The following is a 26,991-nucleotide window of genomic DNA, read 5'->3' on the forward strand; positions in this document are numbered from 1 at the left end:
TTATTACTGTATTTACCCTGAGATATTTAGTTTACTTAGCTGTTTATCATCTACTTTTTAAAGACTAAATAAAACATATGAGATTTACAATAGATTTACACTTCAAAAACTGATCATTTAAGAACAAATAATTAGGCTTTTATACATCTAAATGTTTAAGAATTATATGTTGTATGGCTGTGACTCTACTTCAATTTCTTTTTTTTTAACCAACTAATTTCAAATCATAAACAGGTAATAGTGGTCTTTTATATATTTAAATATCTTACAAAGTCTACAAAGTCTGAACAAAATTTGACAAAAGCAAATACTTATATTCTTGCTGATGTAATTTTTACCTACTAAAATAATCCTATTTTCCCGAGGCTTGACTTAGATCATTCTGGAACTTTGTACAACTAAAGACTGTTAAAAAGCCAGGTACTAACAGCTTATTGGGAACTTCCTTCTAATGTTCCATTTCATCTCTGTAATTGCTAAAATTGCCTGGGAAACTAACTAGATTATTATTAGTTCATGAGAGAACTTTTATGGTTTTCCTGATGATCTAGATAGTCCATGCCTTACTCCTTTTGATTCTGCTGTGAATTCTGTAAATTAATGATAAAACAACAGAAGGTAAAATAAATAAATAAATAAATAATAAGAGTTCTGGAAGGACCATTTACTCTTCTTTGCCTCAAAGCATTTTATTGATGCTACAGTTCAGGTTATTAATGATTTAAAAAACAATGGTAAAATTTAATTTTTTAAAAAAGTTTTATTCTATTTCAAAAAGAAGCAGTCAACCAAACAAACAAAAACATGTAATGAGGACCTGCTGTTATTTCAGCAAAACATTGTTTTGGCTAGTGGTAGATAGAAAAACATTTAGGACAATGTCATCTCTAAAGAGACTTCCAATTTGGGAGGAAAATAAAAATCATAATGACCACAAATCATAATGCAATTCAGACTTTGAAAATAAGAGTTCTGATGGAGGAAAAGGAAAGTGCCATGGGAGCATAGTGTAGAAGGCAATTAATTCTAAAAAATAAAAAAGGAGGAGACTTGGGTGCTCAGAAAATGTTTCACAGGGAACATGTATTGGAATTCAGTCTCAATGCTCATGGTGTGTGAAGGGTGGGAATGAGGACTCTGGTTCTTTCAAGGAGAGAGAATATCATGATCCAAAGCAAAGAGATTTCATTGAAATGACTTGCTTAAGGGTCTGGTTTGCCTTTCCTACCACACCTGAAGTTCCTAACTAGGGGTCACATTTTCCCTGCACTATCAAAGTCTCACACAGAGGTGCCCCTTGAATTAAGCAATGACCCTAGTATGTGATGAAATCCATTTCTTATTCTCTTTGTCTTCAATTGCAATACAAGTTTTCCAAAATTCAAGCTTTAAGAAGTTATGAATAATTTTAATGCCACCCTAAATCTTACTAGTTTACTAGGACAATATATTTAACTTCTCAGATCCTCAGGTTCCTAATCTACAAGTTAGGAGGGTAGAGTAGGAAGGGATGTCTCTGGGTCTTATATCACAGAGATTAGGATACAATGAGGCAACGGGTGTCAAGTGCTCAGTTCCATGATGAACCCATAAGAGATACATTCATTTCTTTCAAAATAAAGAACAATTGCATTTCTCATATGTTCAATGCTAGCATTCAATTTTCTAAAACCGTGCCAAGAACTTGATTTCCCTGTGAGCTCCCAAAAGCATTTGTGGGTTGCTGCATATCATGGTCACCTCTTAGAGAATTACACTGTGGGAATTACACTGCACATCCGCAGGTTAAAGTCTCAAAGAAGTCCTTCAGGGAAACAAGTCTGCCTAGTTTTCTTGATCCCAAAGTTTTGAAACTTACTTGAACCCAGACTTTTTTCCCATAACACTAGTATCCATCAAGTCACATTTTACAAATTCAAATCTAAAAATTATACAGGGCCAAGGGTGGTGGCTCACACCTATAATCCCAGCATTTCAGGAGCCTGAGGAAGGAAGATTGCTGGAGCCAAGGACTTTAAGACCAACCTGGGCAACACAGTGAGACATCACCTCTACAATAAATAAATAAATAAGTAAGTAAGTAAGTAAGTAAGTAAATAAATAAATAAATAAATAAATAAATAGCTGGGCATGGTGGTGAATGCCTGTAGTCCCAGCTACTTGGGAGGCTGAAGCAAGAGTTCAAGATCGCCATAGCTGCATGGCTGCACTTCAGCCTAGGTGACAGAGGAAAACTGTGTCTCAAAAAAAAAAAAAAAAGAAAAGAAAAGAAAAGAAAAAAGGGAATATGGTAGGCCTATTACTTTCACTCTGCCCTACAAACGTCCTTGCCCTTATTCACATGCATAACCAAAAAAAGCAGGAAGGTGGTTTTCTGTTTTGATTTGGTTTTGTGCCCCTGAAATAACTATGTTACAATATCATGTTTTAAATGTGTTATATATTTCTCTTCCCATGAATATTGAGCATCCTTTTTTAATCAAAGTAAAATAATTAAAATATGTGTTATTTTAAGGTTCCATTTATAGTTTTTGTTCTTTTAAGTTTTTTTTTTACTTCTGTGCCATTTGGATTTACTTATTTTTAATGCAGAGATGAAAGAAGTTTCAGGAAAATCTCTTGAGTGACTCTCACCACCCATGGTTGCCTGGGCCTTTAGTGTTCTCACCTGGGCGCTGCACCTTCCTACCCCCTGCCACCAGCACCGAAAAGGACACAGCATTGTTATAATTTGTCATTCAACACTAGCTAATAAGTCTGTGTTGGATTCAATCCTCTTTCATCACAGTTTTACTTTTTAGTTATTTTACTTTCACTTTATCCATGAGTCCCAGCCTGAGGATTTTTTCATCTTGGAAAAAATATTGTATGTAATAATGATGCGTCTTCTCTCATGCCATGAAACTTGTAAAATAGAAATGTATCTCTCATAATTTCTGAACTCTGGTAAAAAAAAAAAAAGACTGAAACGAGTTTTAAGTGATAAATAAAACAGTAGCAAAACGTTAAACATACAAATACGTTTTTTGAAATTGTAATGGAAAATATATTTAGCCTCCATATCAGATTCTAAGTTCCTCAGTGGCTGAAATAACCTCTGATTTATCTTGTTATCCCAGAGTTTTAGTACAGTGTCTTATATACAGTGAATTCTCAAACATTATTTATCTAACTAAATTTAGCTCTTTAAAGAGTTAAGTCTTCCAGGGGAAGTTACTGCAGAAACACCTGGATCTTTGAAGAGTAATGAACTCTAATTGTGTATCAACTCACTGTGTCTTCACATGACTAAGATCTAAGTCAGTGAAAAAATGAGGTGGCCCAAGTGTCCTGAAACTTACACTATTCTTGATCCTTTAAATCAGAACGTATAAGAAAAAATAAAATTCATTTTACATCTGTATTAGAAATTTTCTGAATTTGTTAAATAAGCATCTGTATCATCCAGAATTTAAAACAGGGTTATCTGGTGCTCGCTTCGGCAGCACATATACTGAAATTGGAACGATACAGAGAAGATTAGCATGGCCCCTGCGCAAGGATGACACGCAAATTCGTGAAGCATTCCATATTTTTTTTAAAAAATTTAAAAAAAAAGAACAGGGTTATCTTGCCATTCTCAACTTTCAGGAGAAGGGGATGCTGGAAGGAGAAAAAGAAAGTAGAGGAGGGGCAAATAGAAAGAGAAAGAGAAAAGAAGAAGGGAGAAGAAAGGGAGGGAGGGAGGGAGGGAGGGAGAGAATGTAGTTTTGCTTATTTGTATATTTCAAAGAACTTTTATAGTTTGAAGGAAGGAGGGAGGGAGGGAGAGAGGGAGGCAGGAAGGAAGGGAATCTAGGTTTGCTTATTTGTATATTTCAAGTAACTTTTACAGTTTGTCCAAGAGTGATTCTAAATTAATTTGAATTTCTCTATGTCAGTTTTCCTCAAACTTCAGTGGTGTACAATCATTTCAAAAGAGATGTTTGATAATTAACTTATTTTTATATCAGTCCATTATCAATAAAATTCAATGGTGAATGCCAAAATATAAAATGTAAAAAAAAACTAAATTAAAAAAAATTCTTATATTTACTTTTGCATTTAATGCTGTTGCACTTTTCCAAAATGCCTTGTTACACATATAAAGACAAGATCCCCAACTGACATTTTCTCATAACCTGCATATTATGAGTTCCATGCCTACTACTTCGTAGGTTGGGGCTCTTTTCAATTCAGCATGTCTGCATTTCTGTGTGACAAGGGAAGGCCCCAAAGTTCCACTACTTCTCTCTAACCAATTATGATAAAACCATCCTCATGATATCATTTGGACTTTACATGCCTCAAATAGTTTACTTATTTATGTAACAGGTTCACTCCTAAGTTTTCTTCATTACTCCAAACAGTAAGTTCCCAAATTCATTTTTATGGCGTCAGACCATAAGTTTTTTAAAAATAAGGAGTGAAAATCTTAGTCAATTAAAACGTTTTTCTGGGGCCGGGCGCGGTGGCTCAAGCCTGTAATCCCAGCACTTTGGGAGGCCGAGAAGGGTGGATCACACGGTCAAGAGATCGAGACCATCCTGGTCAACATGGTGAAACCCCATCTCTACTAAAAATACAAAAAATTAGGTGGGCACGGTGGCTCGTGCCTGGAATCCCAGCTACTCAGGAGGCTGAGGCAGAATTGCCTGAACCCAGGAGGCGGAGCTTGCGGTGAGCCGAGATCGTGCCATTGCACTCCAGCCTGGGTAACAAGAGCGAAACTCCGTCTCAAAAAAAAGAAAGAAAGAAAGGAAGGAAGGAAGGAAGGAAGGAAGGAAGGAAGGAAGGAAGGAAGGAAGGAAGGAAGGAAGGAAGGAAGGAAGGAAGGAAGGAAGGAAGGAAGGAAGGAAGGAAGGAAGGAAGGAAGGAAGGAAGGAAGGAAGGAAGGAAGGAGAAAGAAAGAAAGAAAGAAAGAAAGAAAGAAAGAAAGAAAGAAAGAAAGAAAGGAAGGAAGGAAGGAAGGAAGGAAAGGAAAGAAAGAAAAAGTTCTATCATTGTATTTGCAAAAGAAACTCATCTCATTGGCTACGTTAGGACAAATATTTTGACATTAGTTTGGGCCAAGGATATTAGGAGTTAAATACTAACTTTTTGGTGATCTCTCAGCATTGATGTACCAGTAATACAAATAGAGACCCCAAATCTATATAGCAGTCTTAGGTGATCTAGCATAAGAAGCATGTACATTTTTTAAGTAAAATGAGAAAAAAATAAGTAAATAAATTCTCATAGAACTTGCAAGTTCTGAAGAATACATCAGAATATTTCAGTTGGAAAAGCCCTACCATTTTACATCTACAGTCTTCCACATCCAATTTATTATTTAAATAATGATCCTTAAATGCTTTTAAATTCAATTATCAATTTTTGAAAGTTTTATAAAACAGTTTTTAAATCAAAGATTTTTTTTCCACCTAAAACATGATTTAATTTGCAATTTTATTTTACTAATGTGCTCCATTTCCCAGGAGCTTTTTTCTATTGGGTTTCAGTTGCTGAGACTTGTAATTCACCATCTGAGAAGTAAAATCATCCATCCAAGGCCTGTTAACAAGGAAATTTGTGAAAAATGGCTTGTAATATTTTTTGCAATTACATGATACCTCTCCTAAACTAATTTTATTGTTTTGTTACTAATAGGATTTTTTTCTTTTTCTTTTTTCAGTAACTAAGAATTTTACTTTGAAAGTGATGTTTTCTGCTGTATATTGTTGACCAAAGAATGTGGAATCATTCTTTTAAGGAAACTATCACTTTATCTGACCATGTCGTCGTTCAAAATGTGTATGTCTACAAATGGATAGAAAATGGAGCAAAATGTCAATGTGTAATGAAAATAAAAAACAATGTGACTCTGGACTTTGGTTTTTCTTTTCAGAAAAAAAGCGAGTTTGCGTTCCAGAGCACCAATCAGATAAGCATCAAATGTATTAACTGACCATATAGATCTATTCCAAAGAACCAGCTTCAGAGTCACTGAGTTTTCCGACTTAGAACAAGATCATATCATTCTTTTGGGCATAATTTGCTGAAATTAAAATTTAATATAATCTAAATTCATGGCCATTATCTATAAATACCTAGAGTTATCTTGTATCTAGAAAAATTTCTGTTTTACTCTGATCTGAACACTCTTTACTCCTAGGATGTTAATTGATATAAAAGGATGTATGTATAAACAGTTATGAAATTATCCTTGAAGCATGGAAAATTTTCTCCTCCTAAAGAGTTCTTTGGTTTGGTGTTGCTTGATTTGTTTTCTTTTCGTTCAGAGAATTAACATGACTCAGCGGTCTGTAATGTTAATTGCAATCAAGACCAAAAAGTTAATCCCAATAAGGAAACTTCAAGAAAATCATTAAAGTACCAGGCTAACTATTAATGATAATAACAATAATGATATTTTATGAGTCTGTAGTTACTTTTTACCTGAGCATTTTAGAGGATTTTGATTTTAGCCAAATAAAACTACTTTTTCAATTATATGTACTTCTGTAAAATTGCTTCAAATATCAGTATGAATCATACACATAGAATCCCTCAATTTTAGCCCTTCAACCATTTATGCACTTCATTTATTTAAAGAATATCAGTGTAATTTTTGATGTTCTGGAAACAGCTTGCATCCTGGAAACTGATTACAGGTGTCATCAAAATTAAACATAATTAAGCTATTATTATAAGTGATACTAGAGAAAATATAGACATATGCATCTCTTTTATAGGTCAAAATAAAATTTGAATGACCTAGAAAAGAACACTTTTGGAAATTTGTCTCATCTCAATGAAACTTGGACTTTTTCTTTGTTCTTCCAGGTTGATTACTTTAATAGCAAAACGCTTAGTCTTAAAAAAGATACACACATACACATGTTTTGGTTCAGTGGTGGTCTGACACATTGTAAGTTACCCCAGATGGGAGAGTATCCTAGGAGTGATCTTTCCTCCTCTCTGCTGAATGGGTCCCTCCAGGAAGGTGCTGAGCAGTGCATTTAATCCCTAAAAGGTAAATTTAGCTCTATGATGAAAGGCATAGGGTAGTCAATGGTTCCCTAATGAAACTTGCACTAGGCTGGGCACAGTGGCTCACACCTGTAATCCCAGCACTTTGGGAGGTTGAGATAGGTGGATCACCTGAGATCAGGAGTTCAAGACCAGCCTGGCCAACATTGTGAAACCCTTTCTCTACTAAAAATACAAAAATTAGACAGGCATAGTGGCAAGCGCCTGTAATCCTAGCTACTCGGGAGGCTGAGGCAGGAGAATTGTTTGACCCCAGGGAAGGACATGTTGCAGTGAGTCTAGATTACGCCACTGAGTTCCAGCCTGGATGATAGAGCAAGACTCCATCGAAGGAAGGAAGGAAGGAAGGAAGGAAGGAAGGAAGGAAGGAAGGAAGGAAGGAAGGAAGGAAGGGAGGGAGGGAGGGAGGGAGGGAGGGAGGGAGGGAGGGAGGGAGGGAGGGAGGGAGGGAAGGAGGGAGAGGCTTCTGTGGCTAGAAGGTGGTAAGGGACAAAAGATAATCTTAAAAATATAAGGGCCAGATCCTGTGGGGTCAAGTAGGTTATAGTAAAGAGTTTCAATTTTATACTAATTTCAATAGGAAGATAATGGAATGCTAAAAAGATCACCACAAATATGTGTGTTTGAAAACTAATAATAATGGTAGTAATAATAATAATAGCAACAATTCAAAAATAACAAAAAGTGGTTTGGGTTTTCTCTCCTTAGCCCTCACTCTCCTCCAAATGAGAAAAGAAAGACATCACCGTGCCGTGGAAGAATAACAGTATCAAAAGTGGTGAAATCTGTGCAGAGCCCTGAAGCAATGGCAGAGGCTGGCCTAGTGGCCAGCGGGAGGCTAATTGTGACAATGACCAAGAGAGGGATCCTGGAGATGGAGCAGACTCCTGGAATACAACGATGGAGGAGACTGATTTATTTTTGGATACTTTACGATTGAGTAGTCTATTGGAACATCCAAGTGGATTTTTCAGCAGACTTTGATAGGACAGTCTGAAATTATCATAAAGAACTTAAGATAGAACTGTAGATTTGGGAATCCTAAACATACACAGTGCTCAGCATGTACTTTTTATATGCTGTGAATTAAACATAGGTTAAAAACATTAAATGGTCTATTTTTTTAAAGTAAAATTCCTATGAGGTGGTATTTTAGAAAATATTTACAATCTGGGTTATAGTAACCAACAGAGTATATAGTGTCTACAGCAACTTAGGAGCCTGTCTTTTTATTATTATTATTTTTTTCTTGAGATAGTCTTGCTCTGTTGCCCAGGCTGGAGTGCAGTGGTGCAATCTCAGCTCACTGCAACATCCTCCTCCCGGATTCAAGCTATTCTTGTGCCTCAGCCTCATGAGTAGTTGGGATTACAGGCACACACCACCATGCCTGGTTAATGTCTGTGTTTTTAGTAGAGACATGGTTTCACCATGTTGGCCAGGCTGATCTCTACCTACTGGCCTCAAGTGATGTGCCTGACTCAGCCTCTCAACGTGCTGGGATTACACGTGTAAGCCACTGCTCCCGGCCAGGAGCCTATCTTCTTACCAGTTTTATGCAAACAACAACAACAAACTCCTTTACCCAGTAGTATTACTGGAAGGACTAGAAGTATTAAGGTTTGGGGACATTCCTAGCACAATGCCAGATCCTTTATGACTTTTTTGAACCATGAGAAAAACTCACTGAAAATAAAACAAAAACAAAGATAAACAAAACAGACTCTATACATTGAGAAAATTCACTTGCTACTTTATAGCCAGGTGTCTTAACCTGAGGCCCATTGGATGGCTCTGTCTCTAGAGAGGTTTCAGGTAGTCTATGAATCCTTTGATTTGTAATCAGAATAGTGGGGATGGGGAAAAGATGTACATGAAAATTTTCCCAGAGTCCATCTCTTTTATCAGAGACTCCAAAAATTTCTTGACTAAAGAGTTTAGAAGCATTGCTTTATACTGATAATACTGTTGTTGATAACAATGATGACGTAAGATGAAAATTCCCCCCTTCCCCACCTACCCTACCCTAACAATCTCACCAAAAAAACCAACAACAAACAAAATAAAAACAATATTTGGTAATTTGATATCATTACCGGCAGTTCCCTGATGATTTTAAGTGTAAAGGGAGGTGTATAGCCCACAAATTATCCATTACAAGTTCACCATCCCTTGGGCACCCTAGCCTGGTTGATGTGTTCTAGTTTCTCCATTTCTCATATTTGCCCATCCCTTCCTGCTTATTTCTGGGTAAAACATAAATTAAATGTTGATACATAGCTATCTTGGGCAAGGTGAACATATAGTCTTGAATCCAGGTCAGTAGAATTTGTAGAGCAGCCTATAGTTTAAAAGTATTTACTGTGAGTTAGGGTATAATTCATTTCCATTTTACAGATCAGGAAACAGAATTCTTAGTGGTTAGATAACTGGTCTAATTTTATCCAGAGCCAGGACTCAAGTCTAAAAGTTCCAATTCAAAATTCTTGTTCCACCAACTGAGACAGCTTTTTCCAAAGGAATGAAACCTGGCCCGCTTCTTCCACAATGTTCCATTTTTTAAAAATTCCAAAATCAAATACATGTCAATTAATATAGCTCTGTATAGGGAGATTTTGAAGAATCTGAAAACAAACTAACGAAACAACTGTTTAACTTTCTCATCCTAGATATGACCAGCAGACCCACTATTGATCAAAAGCACTGCAATGATGCTATACCACATCTAGCTGTCCCTTTGAAAGTAACCTCTTCAGAGTGGAGAGTTGTGACGGAGAATAATGTTTTTATACCCTCTTCCCCAATAACCTCAAAACACATATTTTGAGTGAATTAGCCACCAGAAGAAAAAATGTGCTTTCTCTTGTCTATTTGCTTTAGTTTATTAAGGTTTTCAACCAACACTGTTCCTTATCCAAAACACTTCTCTTACTTCCTGTCCTTTCCTTCTAATATTGTTACTGGTCTTCCTAGGGCTATTTTTCTACTACAATCAAGACTGCTATTTTTTTGCCAGATAATCCTTCTACACACAAACCAAATGGCATTAGTCTCCTGCTCAAAAACACTGATCACTACCTACTACAGATACCCTTAGGGAGGCATCCTGTAATATGGATTCAAAATTCTCAATTTTGTCTCTTTCTGTTCTCTACACCAATGGTGAAAATTGTGTGGAAGATTTACCATTGTTTTCCCCCAAGCTCATATGTTCATTCAACAAGCAGTTGTTAAATACCTGCCACATGCCATGTACTTTGCAGGGTTATTACAGGCAGGTGACACTGACCTCGTAGAGCTCATAATGCAGAAAAGGCAGACAATTAGAAAGAGAATAAATAAACTATAAGAATTACTAAGGAAATTGAGTGACTGTTGAGATATAGAAAAATGTGGATGGGGTTTGCGGCAGACAAGAAGGGAGTTATTTAAATAGTATGAATTTGAAGGCATTGGGGAGAGTGTGACATTTTAAATAAGAGATAGTTGGGCCAGGTTCATGTCTGTAATCCCAGCACTTTGGGAGGCTGAGGCAGGAGGATCACATGAGGCTAGAAGTTTAGGACAGCCTGGCCAAGATGGCAAAGTCATTTTTCTACTAAAAAAATACAAAAATTAGCTGGGCATGGTGGCATGTGCCTATAGTCCCAGCTACTAGGGAGGCTGAGGCAGGAGGATCACTTGAATCCAGGAGTCAGGGGTTGCAGGGCGCTGAGATAGTACCACTGCACTCCAGCCTGGGTGACAGAACAAAACTTCGTCGGAAAATATAACAAATAAATAAATCTAAAAGAAATTTACAATTTTAGGGACCAGTATGTGTGAAGAGCCTGAGGTGGGATAGAGTTTGGAAATGCTGAAAGAGGGCCTTCTGGATGGAAGCAGGGAATTGAGACAGTGGCCTCTAATGAGAACGAGTCCAGAGCCTGCAGGTTCCTAAAGGCTTTGGAGACAGCTTGTTTTTTATCCAATGTAATAGAAAGTCAGTAAAGAATTTTAATCAGGGAAGTGCCACAATGTCATTAATAATTTTGAAAGACCAAGAAAGCATTGATAACCAACAATCCTCTGTCTTCACAGAGAATTCAAATTGTAATAGTACTGATTTTGAAAAGCACAGATATTAGGGTATCAAAAAAAAGGCATTGCACATTGTACAAATATTGTTTGTTTCAGATTTTATGCTAACAAAAATAAGTCTGAACAATTTTAGAGGGTCCATTTCAGGACTGGAACTATCTCAAGCCTCTCTTTTCTGGATCTAAGCTCTAGAGTACAGTACATGGAGACAAGGAAGGGCTTTCAGTCACACCTTCAACTCTTTTGGCCTATTGGTTGTAAAAGTCTGGAGGGGTAGAATAGAGTGCAAATCTTAGAATACATTATAAAGCAAACCTAGTTTGACTTTCAGAGCATGAAAACACATGGCATGCCAAGTGAAATACATATATAAAACTACCTAACATCTAAGAAAATAATTCTAGGCCAAAAGTGTTTTTTTGAATATTTAAAGCAGATAATAGTCCCAGTGCAGCATAGGGTATAAGCTCATGTTTGTTTCAAATTGTTCTCATCTTCCTGATTCTATGCTGCTTTTATTTTCAAGAAAGAAAAAAGCCCCCTTACCTCACCTTCTGCTTCCTTCCTATCACATTTCTGCAAAGTACCTCTAACTTGGTGATTATAATAGACAAATTAATTTACCATTTATTTCATGCCTGGGAGTGTTCTAAGCACTTTAAATATGTTATCTGACTTTCCAGTGAGGACACTGAGGCTGAATGGGGTTAAATAATTGCAGAAGGTCCTAAAACTAGCAAAGGATTAAGACAGGATTCAAAACCACATCTAAATCAAAAAGCTGTGTTCCTTCCTACCTACTATGCTAGGGGGAGATGTGGGATAGTTTTGTAGAAATGTTCATGGGGAAGAAATCATTCTAACCTTAGGATTTCAGCTCCATACAAGAAGAAATGCTCAGCAGCAGCAGCACTTGCAGGTTAAATATGAATCGCAGATGACATTTCTAGTCTGTGGATATGAAAATTCAGTGATTGTAGCAAAGATGACTTTATGAACTTTAACTGTACTTGAAGGCAGTTGGACATCCTTAAGACTAAGCAGGTGTTGCCAAAAGCTGTACTGTGGCTCCTTATGGAAGTTTAAGTGTTAAAACAAGAACAAAGTGATGAGTCAAAGAGTAAACATATGTGTTCTAAAAGTTGTGAGATAAATTTAAATAAAAATAGAAGAAAAAAGAGGTATCAGTTTCTAGGTGGTATCTTAGAAATATATAGAAAAAAAGATCTTAACACATAAACCAGAGTTCTCCAAAGAGGTAGGATATTTAGCAGTGCTGGAATACGGTATGATTTTATAAGATAGCTGAATGAATATGTTCTCCATTATGATAGCTCTGTCTTTACTATAATGTGTATTCAGAGAAATACTACATATATGTTTATTCATATGTATACATACATACATATGTGTCACATTAGATCTATGAATTCAGGACTGTAACCCTTAACATAAGGTTCAATAAAAATAAAATTTTATTTATGAAAAAATTATTTAAAATTATGTGAATAGCAGTAGAGCAGCATGATGGTATGCCAAACATTGTGAAGATGGTATTTAAATAATTGATACTAGTAAAACTCTGAAACTTGGTTCACCATAATACTCATTCCTAAATTAGCAAAAATGTTAAAAAAAGGAAGATCCTATTAGATTTATTAAAATAAAATTTGACTTGTACAAATTTTCAAGTAGATTTTGTAAGTAAAGTAAGCAGACCCCTGAAATATTTCGAAGATCAAGGCCACAGCATTCTCATCAACACTGAGTCAGATCTCAGAGAGCCAGAATCAAGTCCCTGGTATGCCATTTGTAGCCCAACACTAGAGATCCTTTTTGTAAATAAAGTCTGATGTAATATTTTGTTCTTTCACAAAAAATGAAGAGTAGACCCTAGGAGAAAAGTATGGCAATTAGATCTTAAAAAAGCGTGTGTAAGAAGCAAGCTGAAACCTAACCAGAAGGCAGCATTGCCGTGTTAGGAGTCAGGCGTGTGTATTCAGATGGCCACGGCCCTTTGACATTGCCATCTACTTTCTTTCATGCAGGCCTGAATTGTCTACCACTGAAGACACAGCATGAGGTAGCTGACCCATCCCTGAGACTGCTGTGCCGGCTGATGTCGACATCGCTGGCCTTGCTTCATGGATTCCACGCTGTTTCTACTGTTTACCCTCTAGTTCCTGTGGCTCTGAATCAATAATTTCTTTTTTGTACTGAAGCTTCTCTAACATGAACACAGTTAAAAAGAGAAAGTGTACCTTTTCAGAGTCTAAAAGTGCTATTGTTCACCCCATTGAACATTGATCTGAGATTGTGGCTGTATATGGTAGAATGTGGAGAAACTGGAAAAAAAAAAATCTGACAAAACATTACAAGAGTTGCAAAAACCAGGAATGCAGAGCACTAGCTTATCCTCTGTTGACTCTGGCATGACCAGCTCAGAAGTTGCCTCGTGTCAATGCAGCAGAGCCCCAGCAACCCCGAAGGAAGGCAGATACGATGTGACGATTACGTCCTGCTTGGGTTGCTGTTTTCATGATACTAACAGAAGATTTCACCCTGACTTAATGTCTTTAACCTTTTTAAAATCAAATTCCAGGTAGCTATAGCGATTCCAAACTGCAGCCAATTGAATTTGAAGATAATACAAATAATCTTCTACAAGCTGTTGCAGTCCTGAGAGCAACGGTTTCCTACCAAGCACAGTGGACTGTTTAAAACAGCCTAGTAAGCCTTTGATTAGCAGTCTGGAATCTCTTGTAGGTGCTCTATAGCTCTGGATACAAAATGTCACCTACCCAGTGCAATGTGTTTGGAATCTAGCATGAGACTACTTGAGGCAGAAGTCATACTCTAAGGAAACACATTCAAAATTCGATTCCACGTTTTTATGTTATGGTGAAGATGTTTCTCTAATCTTTAATTAGTTATATTCCTCTTGATGCTATTATCATTTTTTTGACATACTGATTGGATCAGGGTCAGTCAGGAAGCTTGAGGCAGCAGCTGCCAGACCTGTTTCTTAGGAGTCACCAATAAGAGGAGATACATGCTTCTGCTCACAGAAATAAATACCAAGACGACATCAGAAGTTCATCTTCCTTAGGAAACTACATGAAGATGGAAGGCACTGTTTTTAAAGTGGCAGGGTGCCAGGGGGATCTATGGAGACACAATGTCATTAAAAACATAGTGGGATTAGGAAAAGAGGTACATTATGTAATCAAAATATAAATAAATTCAAAATACATCCTCTGATTAAAATGGTTCAGACCATGTCTTGTTTCTTTTATAATAATGTCTTGCAAAATATAAGGCTTTACATTTTGAAAATTTTTAATCTGAAGCCAGGCTACTTAGAATCCTGTCTTTGTCACTTAGTAGTAGTTAAACTTAGGCAATTGAATTCAGGATACCTGAGTTTCTTCTGTAAACCAGGGGCAAAATCTATAGGACCCTCATAGAATTGATGGAAAGGTTAAATAAGTTAATGTATGTAGAAGACTAGAACAGTATCTGGCCTACCATGGAAAAACTAGTAAACCTGTAATCCCAGCACTTTGGGAGGCTGAGGTGGGCAGATAACTTGAGGATAGAAATTTGAGATCACCCTGGTGAACATAGCAAAACCCTGTCTCTACTAAAAATACAAAAAGTTAGCTGGGTGTGGTGGGACACTCCTGTAATCCCAGCTGTTCGGGAGGCTAAGGCATGAGAATTGTTTGAACCCAGGAGGTAGAGGTTGCAATGAGCCAAGATTTTGCCACTGCACTCTAACCTGGGTGGGCAACAGAGTAAGATTTCATCTCAAAATGAAAGAAAAAGAGAGAGAGAGGAAGGAAGGGAGGGAGGGAGTGAGGGAGGGAGGGAAGGAGGGAGGAAGAAAGGGAGAGAGAGAAAAAGAGAGAAAAAAGAGAAAAAGAAAGAAAATGAAGAAAGGAAAAGAAGAAAGAAAGGAAGAAAGAGAAAGATGCTGTAATCATAACAGATTGACTGTAATAGATGCTGTTGCTATTACTACTAGGTTGGTGCAAAAGTAATTGTGGTTTTTGCCATTTCTTTTAAATGGCACCAACCTAATATTGACATGTTTATCACAGTCATCATGGTTATTGTCATTGTGTTGTGGTCACCATCATCATCATCACAAGTCATCTTTTTGAATTTCCACAGAAAACCATAAAGAGCCATAGCCAATGTGGCCCATTATATATATATATATGGACAAAGTATATATATAAATATATATATATACTTTAATTACATATTACATATATATATGTACAAAGTGTATATTTATATATACACTTTGTACCATAAAGACCTTAATTACATATATATATAGGTACAAAGTGTATATTTATATATATATATACTTTGTATCATAAAGACCTTAATTACACACACACACATATATATATATGTACAAAGTGTGTGTGTATATATGTGTGTGTGTGTGTGTGTCTGTCTGTCTGTAATTAAGGTCTTTATGGTACAAAGACCTAAGACTTTCCAAGTTAGAGCAGAGTCAAGACTAGATTCTGGGCACTTCACCAGCAGTCAAAACTTGCTACAGAACAGACTTCAACACCATTCAGTGCTGCTTTTCGAATATCCTTGTACCATATTCTGTAGTTATTTGTTGTAAACTTCACATCCCTTCCATTTTCTCCTTCCCTACTCCTGAAGTCTTTAGGGGATTTCTATTGTTGCAAGAAGTTGCAACCTGACCCCTAGATGCTACTCACTATTCGTTTTACTTACCACTTTGGTATTGCAAAGAAGTTTATACACATTATCTCTACATTCACTGTCTAATTCTATCAACTATTTTCCTATTCTAGGTGAACTGATTGGCTGATCTTCTTGCCATAGCTAGCCCCTCTCTACTTTCTGTGAAGGCTCATTTGCACTCTCTCCTTCCCCACTCTCTCTCCCTCCCTCTCTTCCTTTCTTTCCCCATCAGTCCCTTTCTCACTCACTACTATGGCTCCCTCTCCTATTACTCTGTTTTTCTAAAGCATTGTCAAATTATCTCTCATTCTTTCTACTTCAAACCAGAAAAGATCTTCCCTTTGTTGTTAAATCTTTACTTTTCCTGTGTCTTTTCATTAATTCACACAGATTTTCCAGATATTGCTGGTATCCACAGCTCCCCTGACTCATCCTTAGATCCTACAATCTAGCACTTTTGTTTGCCAAGTTTATAAAATGTTTTGCCTAAAAGCTACCAGAAAGCTACTTTCTATTATCTTCACTGTCCTTTTCTCAGCCACTCATTTTCTTCATTTCTAGTGGTGACACTGGAAGGAACCTCATCTCTTACTGTTTCTTAAGGAAACTCAGCTAACAAGTGGCATACAGAAATTCAAGCTCAGATACTCTGCCCCTGAGTCTGTGCTTAAAACTATAAGCCTGTACTGTATTTGTATCAATGTTTGGCCCTGAAATTCAACATTCTTTATGATCAGACCCAACGTATCTTTCCAACTTTTCCTTCCACCAGGCCTATATCCCAGGAGTTGATTTACTCATTCTTCGGAAATAAGCTTTCTTTATCCTTTAGGATGATTTCAACTGGCAGTAACTAAAAATAAATAAATATAAAAATAAAATGACAACAACAAAACTCAAGTGACTTAAACACTAAGAGGATTATTATCTTTTTTTAATTTATTTATTTAACTTTAGGTGCATACTATATCTGGCATTTCTCCCCATGTTATCCCTCCCCTCTCTCTCTTCCCTCCCCGCTCCCCACTGTGTCTCCCCTACGGCCTCCCGGCAACTGCCCCCAGTGTGTGATGCTCCTCTCCCTGAGTACACATGTTCTCACTGTTCAACACCCACCTATGAGTGAGAAGATGTGCTGCTTGGCTTTCTGTTCTTGTGTCAGTTTGCTGAGAATGATGGTTTCCAGATGCATCCAAGTCCCTACAAAGGACACGAACTCATTGTTTTTTTATGGCTGCATCATATTCCATGGTGTACATGTACCACATTTTCCCTGTCCAGTCTATCATTGATGGGCATTTGGGTTGGTTCCAGTTCTTTGCTATTGTACACAGGGTTGCAATGAACATACATCTGCATGCGTCTTTATACCAGAACGATTTATAGTTCTTTGGGTATGTGCCCAGTAATGGGATTGCTGGGTCAAATGGAATTCCATTTCTAGATCCTTGAGAAATCACCACATTATCTTTTTATTATAACAAGCCCAGGGCTAAGAGAGTTCTGGAGATATTTAAGTATTTAACATCACTGCTTAACATCAAACATAGATCTCAGATTCCATCCATCTTTTTGCTCTGCTATGTTCAACATAATTTCATGTGAGCTCCTTTCTTGGTTGTAAGATGGTGCTACAGTTCCAGGAAGTACTCACATACATGACAACATTCAATAAGGAAAACAGGAAAAAAAAACCTTAGCTCCTCTGTGCATCATGCTTTTGAATGAAGAGTTTTTTCCCATACTCCTACCTGACCTTCCCCAGCAGACTTCCCTTGATGTCTCATTGGTCAGAGCTATATCACCATCATCAGGCAATTTATAAACAAAAAGAAGCATGGATTTGGACAAATTCATCAGCTTCCAAAGTTTTTGAGATATGACCTCAGTGAAAAATTGTACATCCTAACTCAGTATACACATAAATATATTTTAGATGCATACATAAACTACAAATGAAAGTTTCTGAAAATAGAATTTGGAATCCTGTGTAGTATATTCAGATATTTTCATTTTATTCTCTATACTACTTAATAAATTTTAAAAATTCTGATTCCAACCATTAAATTGATTTTAGAATTCATTAATAGACTTCTATTTACAATTAAAAAAAAAAAAAACACTGGTTTAGAAATACCATTTGGCCCAGCAATCCCATTACTCAGTATATACCCAAAGGATTATAAATCATTCTATTATAAAGATACATGCACGTGTATGTTTATTGCAGCACTATTAACAATAGCAAAGACTTGGAACCAACCCAAATTCCCATCAATGGTAGACTGGATAAAGAAAATGTGGCATATATACACTATGGAATACTATGCAGCCATAAACAAGAGTAAGTTCATGTCCTTTGCTGCAACATGGATGAAGCTGGAAACCATCATTCTCAGCAAACTAACACAGGAACAGAAAACCAAGCACCACATGTTCTCACTTATATATGGGAGTTGAACAATGAGAACACATAAACACAGGGAGGGGAACATCACACACTGGGGCCCATCGGGGTTGGTGGCAAGGGGAGGGAGACCATTAGGACAAATATCTAATGCATGTGGGGCTTCAAACATAGATGAAAGGTTGACAGGTGCAGCAAACCACCATGGTACATGTATACCTATGAAACAAACCTGGATGTTCTGGGCATATATCCCAGAACTTAAAGTAAAATTTTAAAAACTGTTTTATACTAATCGGAATTTACCCAGGTCATTTTGGACTCAAGAATACCATCAGGGTCAGTGTGGTAGAAGGGGAATTGGCAGTTTTGAAAACAATCAATACTTCCCCAGTTTTGTGTGTCTTAAATTATATATTTATCCTTTACCCACATCTAGGGCACCTTTCACTCAATACTCATTTGCTAAAACTGAGATGTTTCAAACCTGGGCTGTTTTGATTTATCACTTAAAAAGCTGGAGTTTTTATAATTTCAAAAAATAAAACTGATGTTCTTCAGTAGCATGTAAGTCACAGAAAACAAATCAAGCAGTTTTTAAAATTCAAGATCTAGTTTCTTTTGATGATATTAGTAGGGTAAAAGGTTATGGAGTTCAATTAATTTACTTTAAAATGCTCCTTTTAAATAATGTCCAAAGAATAAATCATCAAAGATTGATCAGAAAGACTGAGTCTCTCCCACTTACTTAGAATGTCTATGAATCTGGGAGCAGCTGGCCCCATCTCTGTTCTCTCTTTTTCTGATTCATCTTGTGGGTGACCCCATGGAGAGGTCACTCTGTGGCCCTAAATCACATGAGCCTGCACATGGAGCCTGCCATTTTCTCTCTGCAATTACCCCACTCTTGAGAACCTTGCTGTGCTAAGGGAAAGGTTTTAAAGAGCCTAGGCTTTGTACCCCCGGGCCTGCTTTATACCCTGCTGAGCCTGGCTCTTCCCAGAACTATGATCATTTGTATTTTTACAGTAATACACTGGTGTATCCAATATGCCTTAGCATCTGTTAGGTACAAAGCACTGTGCAAGGCTGCAGGGAACCCCATGTGAATAAGCCGTAGTCCCTATTCTTAAGCAGCTTGGAGTCTAACAGGAGATAAGCCTGCAAACAGCTGCATAAGATATCATTTAATCATGGAGATTTCAAAGAAGGGATGCTGAGTAGCATTCATAGAGTACCTACTGTTGCCAGGTACTGGGCCAGGCTATTTATGCAAACCACATCATCAAAAAGCCATAATCATTTTACAGTATTACTGTCTCCATTCTGCAGATGTGGAAACTAAGGCTAGTTATTCTTCCAGTGAGACATTTTTAATAAGCAGCAGAGCCGAAGTGCAAAACGAGATCCCATAGACTCCAAAGTTGTTTTGTGTGTGTGTGTATGTGTGTGTGTGCACGTGTGTGTGTGTTTCATTTTTTCTGCATCTTTAAGCATAAAATAATTTTATCTGCCTGAAAGAAAGATATGTTTGAACTTGGCCTTTGAATATGAGGGATGTATTTTCCTCGGTGATGGTCATGGGGCCCCAGCAGGGCAGAGGTAGCTCTTCCATGATGTGTGCAGGTAGGAAGGGCAGGCTGGGTTCAGAGGGTACTTGACCAGATAGTTTGGTTGCCATGTGAAGTCTGCTTGGGAGAGTGAGAACGAAAGCAAATCTGCAAGAAGAGGTGGGGTTTTGAAATGCTAAATTCCAATTTCCTCATCTTTTATAATTCATTAGAAGTTTCCAGGGGAAGGAAGCCCCTCTGCAGCTTACCTAGTAGATTGAGTCAGATTGGGCAGATATTGTGTGAACAGCGGTGACCTTCTCAGAATAGGACCCAGGTGTTCTAGTCTTTAGTTACTCTTATTATGAAACTCAGTTCTTTACAACCTGCAGTTTATATCCAAAGAATATATTAAAGACAAAAAAGGTGGGGGGGCAGTATTCTGCTCTCTCTTGGCAAGTTCCTTAAAGGATGGGTCAGGGTAAGTTGCTGGACAGTGGACAGAGGAGACAGGTACTAGCTGAGTGAAGCTCAGGGCAAGCTTGACTCTTCCACCGTCCCATCCTCCAGATGAATGACCTAAATAGAATGACCTTTAGTGGGGTCAAATATGACCCATTCTCCTGTTAGGTAGGAATGGCATGCTGGGGGGACAGAAAATATTTAAGAGCAGACAGACAAAAGGAGTAATAGGCCAATGTCCTAAAGGATTTGCAACGAGACCCCACAGTAAATAATCCCAATAATCTCACAGCTATACCACCACATCTCCAAGCCACACTTTTTACACAACAATCTGATATTTCACCTTACACTGATGAAGACAGCAGCCTAAACGTCTAACTCGCAGGTTAGGAGAGGACAAGATAAGTGACACTGGTATGGCAATTAAGCAGCACTGTCCACCACAGTTGCAAGTTGCTAATATACAGATTAATTCCAAATGGGAAGAGTCCAGATTTTGTGGCAGAACAGTTCTGTAAGATTAGTTTGCTTGGCTTTACAGTCAGATAAAAGTTAGCTCTTGCAGACAGTAGTCACAGCCTGAGCAAAGTGAAGCCAAAAGTGTGGGGGTGGGAGAGGAGAAGGGACAGAAAGAAGGGAAGCATGATGTAGGGAGGAAGTTATTCTTTAAAGATACACCTGTTTCTATATCAGTGAAAACTTTGAGTTAGTAATAATGGCAGCTTCATACATGGTAGTGGTAGTAGCAGTAGTAGGAGTAACAGTGACATTCAGCAGGAAGCTGTCAGTGATGACTATTGTTAACCATGGATGATATCTTTCATTGGCTTTTATATGCCCGTCAAAATGCAGTATGAGGGTGGACTGGCCACATTTAAATTAGCAAAGATTAGTTGAAAAATACCAGAGTTTCTTGCTAGTGTTATCCAATAATTAGTGGAAATGTGTTACATATACTGACTTGAGATGAGTGTGCATGAAGTCTGTGACTCTGACATCATGAGTTGGACAACTTTCCAGGTATACCATACTGAGAATTGGGTTTATTCCTTCAGTGGTGTCCTTTTGAGAAACAGTTGAATTTGGAAGAGCATCAAGACAGCCAGTACACAGACCCTTGTGCTGCATCACCATGTGGCCAAGACTGACACATACTTAGATGCAAAGAAGTGAAAATCAATTTTGTGTTGGGATAACTGGCTAGCCATGTACAGAAAACAGAAACTGGACCCCTCCTGACACCTTACACTAAAATTAACTCCAGATGGATTAAAGACTTAAACATAAGACCTAACACCACAAAAACCCTAGAAGAAAACCTAGGCACAACCATTCAGGACATAGGCATAGGCAAAGACTTCACGACGAAAACACCAAAAGCATTGGCAATAAAAGTCAAAATAGACAAATGGGATCTAATTAAACTCCAGAGCTTCTGTATAGCAAAAGAAACCATTATTAGAGTGAATTGGCAAACAACAGAAGGGAAAAAATTTTTGGAATCTACCCATCTGACAAAGGGCTGATATCCGGACTCTACAAAGAACTAAAACAGATTTAAAAGAAAAAAAAAATCCATTTGAAAGTGGGCAAAGGACATGAACAGACACTTTTCAACAGAAGACATTTATGAGGCCAACAAACATATGAAAAAATGCTCATTACCACTGGTCATTAGAGAAATACAAATCAAAACCACATTGAGATGCCATCTCGCACCAGTTAGAATGGAGATAATTTAAAAATCTGGAGACAACAGATACTGGAGAGGATGTGGAGAAATAGGAACACTTTTACACTGCTGGTGGGAGTATAAATTAGTTCAACCACTGTGGAAGACAGTGTGGCGATTCCTCAAGGACCTAGAAATAGAAAACTCATTTGACCCAGCCATCCACTTACTGGGTATATATCCAAATGATTATAAATTGTTCCATTATAAAGACATATGCATACATATGTTCATTGCGGCACTGTTTACAATAGTAAAGACCTGGAACCAACCCAAATGCCCATCGATGATAGACTGGACAAGGAAAATGTGGCAGATGTACACCATGGAATATTATGCAGCCATCAAAAACAATGAGTTCATGTCCTTTGCAGGGACATGGATGAATCTGGAAACCATTATTTTTAGCAAACTGACACAAGAACAGAATATCAAACACCACATGTTCTCACTCATAGGTGGGTGTTGAGCAATGAGAACACATGGACACAGGGAGGGGAGCATCACACACCAGAGTCTGTTGGGGGGGACTAGGGGAGGGAGATCTGGGTGTAGGGAGGTTGAGGACGGATAACACGGAGAGAAATGCCATATATAGGTCATGGGAGGATGGACACAGCAAACCACATTGCCATGTATGAACCTATGCAACAATCATGCATGATCTGCACATGTACCCCAGAACCTAAAGTACAATAAAATATACATAATCAATTTCAACCTTCAGTGAAGAAAAACATCCATGTTGTAAAAGTCAAATGGAGTCTTCTATGGATCTTAAGACTAATGTACATTAACATTAACTAATATATAGTACATATTCACTGCCACATTTGTTCATAAAATAGATATTTTCATTTAAGTCACAAATTTATTTATATATCTATTTATTAATACTAAGAGGTTTTTATAAACCAAAAAAAAAAAAATCCAGTGTGAGAGGTTAAGCAATCCTCCTGCCTCAGCCTCCCAAAGTGCTGGGGTTACAGACATGAGCCATCATTCCCAGTCCAATTTTTTTTTAATTTCAAAGCAATAAGGATAATAATGCCAGCAATAAAATTGTTGTGATATTTAAATATGATGTTTTAACACTTGCTAAGTGCTTCACATAAGGCATGTCAAGCCATGATTAGTGGCTCAATAGCATCTATCTATTGCATGCTTACTCACTCTTTTTCTGAAACCATCAAAAATTGTTATAAGCCTTCCATATTGCACTTGTAGTATCCAATGATTGAGAAAGAATAATTAAAATGCTTGACTTTGCAACTCTGCAAACAAACTGTAGATTGTCCCAGGACCTAGAATGAAGCTAATAGTTCATCATGAGAGCCATTGTGGTGGAGCAAAACACCCACAGTACAAGTAAAGCACAATGGTCTGAGAGCAACAGAGGAAGGGACAATAAAGGAAAGATAGCAGGTCTTAATTTCTTCCTACTTTTCTAACTGCCCACCGATTCATAGGTGATTGGCAGTATGCAGTTACTTCACTGTCTTCAATCCCCTGATCCACAAAAATACTTGCTGTCCCTAGGTAGCAAAAGAGAGGACACACACACACACACACACACACACTCAACAGTAGCTCGAGGAGGGTGTGTTAAAATAGACAACCTGATTGTGTTTCCTATGAGCCTAAAAATTCCAACTAGATTTCTTGTACTCTTTTTTTTTTTTTTCTAAACCTATTCATTAGAACTATCCCCATTTCACATGATGGAAATGCAACCTTAACTGTTTAAACAAACAATATGGAGACAGGTGTAAAGAATGTATTAACTCACTGAAAAGTCCAAGAATAGAATAGGTTCAGACACGACTGGGTCCAAGAACTAAAAAATAAGTCACCAAAACTGTTTCTCTTTCACTGGGATTTCTTCCCAAGTAGGTAATACTTTCAACCAGGTTCTCCCCACATGATATAAAGATTAGCTGATAATAACCATAGCAGAAAGTAAGGTTCTTTCTCCGAGTGGCTCCCAAAAAAATCCCATAATCCACAGTCAGGTTTGTATGCTTTAGGTCTGAACCAATCATCGTGACAGGTTACTTTAGGAATACCAACCATTCTGCTTTTCTCAGAGCTGTCCTGGTTTTAACATTGTAAGTTCTTTGTTCCAGAAAACTTCTCAATTTCAGGGACTCTAGGATGCTAGTCACCCCAATTTATGTGTGCACTACCAGTCATGGGGTTTTTTCCACACCAGAACGCTCAGTGGGCATAGTAACAGGAAACAAATGCTAAGTGGGGGGGAAATGTCCCCTACATTGACCTGCGAACTATTGAAATGTGCTCACACAGTGGCCACATGTGCTCACTGAGCACTGAAATGCAGTAGTCTACAATTCAGTTTGAATGTAAGCCTGAATTAAGATGTGCATTAAATGCAAAATACCCTAATGGATTTTAAAAACTTACTAGGAAAAAAAATGTCATATATCATATTAATAAATTTACATTTGCATGTTGAAATGATAATGATTTGAATATAGCTAAATAAAACTATTAAAAATCAATTTCATAAGTTTCTTTTTCCTTTTTTAATATGGCTATTAGTACATTTTAAATTACACATGGCTCACATTATATTCCTGTTGGATGGCACTACGATAAGATTTTTTTTTTAAAGCTAATAATGTATTTATGTCATGTATAGGTGAAGTACATTAAAAAAGTATTTTGAGTATTCAGACACCTTAAACAACAAATGATAAGTGAATTAAGTAGAAAATATCCCAGGCCCACAAACAATGAGACAATAATGTCAAACTCAGTAGCAAATTCATGCACTCAATCATTTCTGTCATCATTTATGCCAGGACCAGCAGTAAGTCCTGGGGCTTCAGGCCCAAATGAAAAAAGAGGTTTGCCCTTTAGAAACCCACAGACCAGAAAGGGAAAAAGCCAGGTTTTAAAAAAATTTATGTGAAATTATGTTGTGAGTAATATGATAAGTTCCAGCATACACAATCTGTTTTGATTTAATTACAGTAATTACATCATCTACATAATTTTTTGTTTACTCAATCCATACTCTACATGTTCTCTTCCTATTTCATGTCAACTTCCTTGAGACTAGGAGTATTGCATTAATACATTTCATACAACCAATTGCATTTGTTTCAGTCCTTCCTTTTTATTTAATGATCAAATATTTCTTCATCTCATATTTACTCTCCCTAGAGTCAGGTTAACCCAGTGAAACTTAATGGACTTAGGGTCAAATATTGCCAAAGTCCCTTACCAACTCACTTACCTACTGAGAGTCTGTAACCCCTCTGCACCTCATTTTCCACCAACAATATTGAGAAACAAGATACTCAGTGGATCTTCGACACATACACACTCATATTTACACACACACAAATTCAGATCATTGCTGGCAATTTAGCTTATTACTGTTAATCATCTGGAAATATCAAATGCTTACAAACACTCCAACTCACTGGCATTGTATTCTCTCAATATATCTATTTTTAAGCACTGGAAGGGGGTTCTACATGCTAGCAATTGGGTTCCCTCTAAACATCCTTAAAAATGTTTATTTGAAAAGATTACCTTGTTTTCCTTCAGGATTAAGACATGGTCACTGCAGACAGAGATGATTTGGAAAGATGGCAAGCAGTTTTTGATAGCTCTTCAGAGACCCTTGTTAAATGAACATACCTACAGAAAAACAAAATGCATTCCAGCCCACACACGTTAGAGACATTTTTCAAACACCTAGATGAGAGAAGATAGCTATTACAAATAACATATTTGTTGGAGAGAGTGAAGAAATCACAAACTCGCTTGGATAAACACTATTAAATGCATACTTAGCCAGCCAATTGCGACAGTTTCCCTCTGGCACTCACTGACAAGCTTGGCTCCAGCTGTAAACTGGGTTGCAAAACTTCCTTGTCAGAGAACTCACCCTGTGAGGAGGACTCAACCCTGGCTCTGAATCTGCAAGGACAGAAAAATCAATGTGACAGAAAAGCAGTTGCTTGTGTCAGGCCTCACCAAGGAGAGAACGGGCTATAAATTAATCATGATTTAAGGATGCTGGCAAAACAGTGCAAAGGCACATTCCTGGTCTCTGAGGAAAGGAAAAAAGGAGCCTGGAGTGCTTTGCGGATGCTCCCCGCTGATCCTGCCCTTCAGTTATAAACAGGATTCAGTGTTTACTGTGGGAATAAAAAAGCATTGTAGATCTCGTGTAAACGGATAAAATGCAACAAAATTGACAAAAGTTTGGTGAAATGGTTATGCACAGTACTGGTCGGTGGGTAGAGTGGAGATAAATAAATGAAAGTTTCATCTTCTCTCCTAGTACCTGTGAGTGAATTCAATCACCTGGGAGGATTTCAGGTCATATAGTAAATTTTGATGTCCCACAATAGCAAAAGGCTGGCTTGAACCTCTTATCTGGAAAGAGGTCAAAATTTGCCGTCTGGAGATGCCTGTTTAAAAAATGTCTCACCTATGTTGGACATTTGGGGCATGTGGATAAGGGAAATCAATTTTATGCCTGGCTTATGCTTCAGAGCAGTGGCTTTAAAATGTCCAAAAAGACCTACCTAAGATTATTATTAAACTGCCACTATGATATGGCCCCAGTGAGGCAGTGAGCCCCAAAAGTAGAGGTAAGCTGTACCTCAGATGTCAATCACTGTTGGCCAAGGACGATCACTTTAGGAAACTTCTGCCTCCACTACCAATTTAGGTCATCAAATCTCTGCACTAAAGAAAATGATATCCCGGAAAGCTGATTTCAGACAGACTTTGTTCCTGTGTCAGGTACCACACCTTTGCAGTTCGGGCACAAGAACTCAGGTCGATGAGCCATATTCAGTTGATTTCACAAGTCATCTCTGACTACAGAACCAGGGTGGTCTGGGCCTTCGTCTGGACTTGACTATGACACTTGTTTGTCATGATGATACAGCCGTTACCCCAGTTCTTTCCTCTAAGTGGAAAGA

At 37.6% G+C, this 26,991-nt stretch overlaps 1 long non-coding RNA gene and 1 other non-coding gene across 5 annotated transcripts in view; one reads left to right on the forward strand and one right to left on the reverse strand.

Annotated features, from left to right (window-relative positions):
- LOC103792593 (uncharacterized) overlaps window positions 1-25,911 on the reverse strand; it is a 132,353-nt gene extending 106,442 nt beyond the window's left edge. For 2 of the 4 annotated variants that reach the window (XR_013534887.1, XR_013534886.1), the window contains exon 1: window positions 25,586-25,911. This is a non-coding gene — a long non-coding RNA (uncharacterized LOC103792593). The remainder of the gene's footprint in view (window positions 1-25,585) is intronic. The other 2 variants (XR_013534885.1, XR_013534888.1) reach the window with 1 other exon arrangement.
- Window positions 3,470-3,576, forward strand: LOC118153228 (U6 spliceosomal RNA). The gene has a single exon (XR_004742485.2). It is a non-coding gene; the product is annotated as a U6 spliceosomal RNA (small nuclear RNA).
- Window positions 25,912-26,991: the final 1,080 nt, after the last annotated feature.

Source organism: Callithrix jacchus, chromosome 4 (assembly GCF_049354715.1).
Source record: "Callithrix jacchus isolate 240 chromosome 4, calJac240_pri, whole genome shotgun sequence".
Taxonomy (NCBI): domain Eukaryota; kingdom Metazoa; phylum Chordata; class Mammalia; order Primates; family Cebidae; genus Callithrix; species Callithrix jacchus.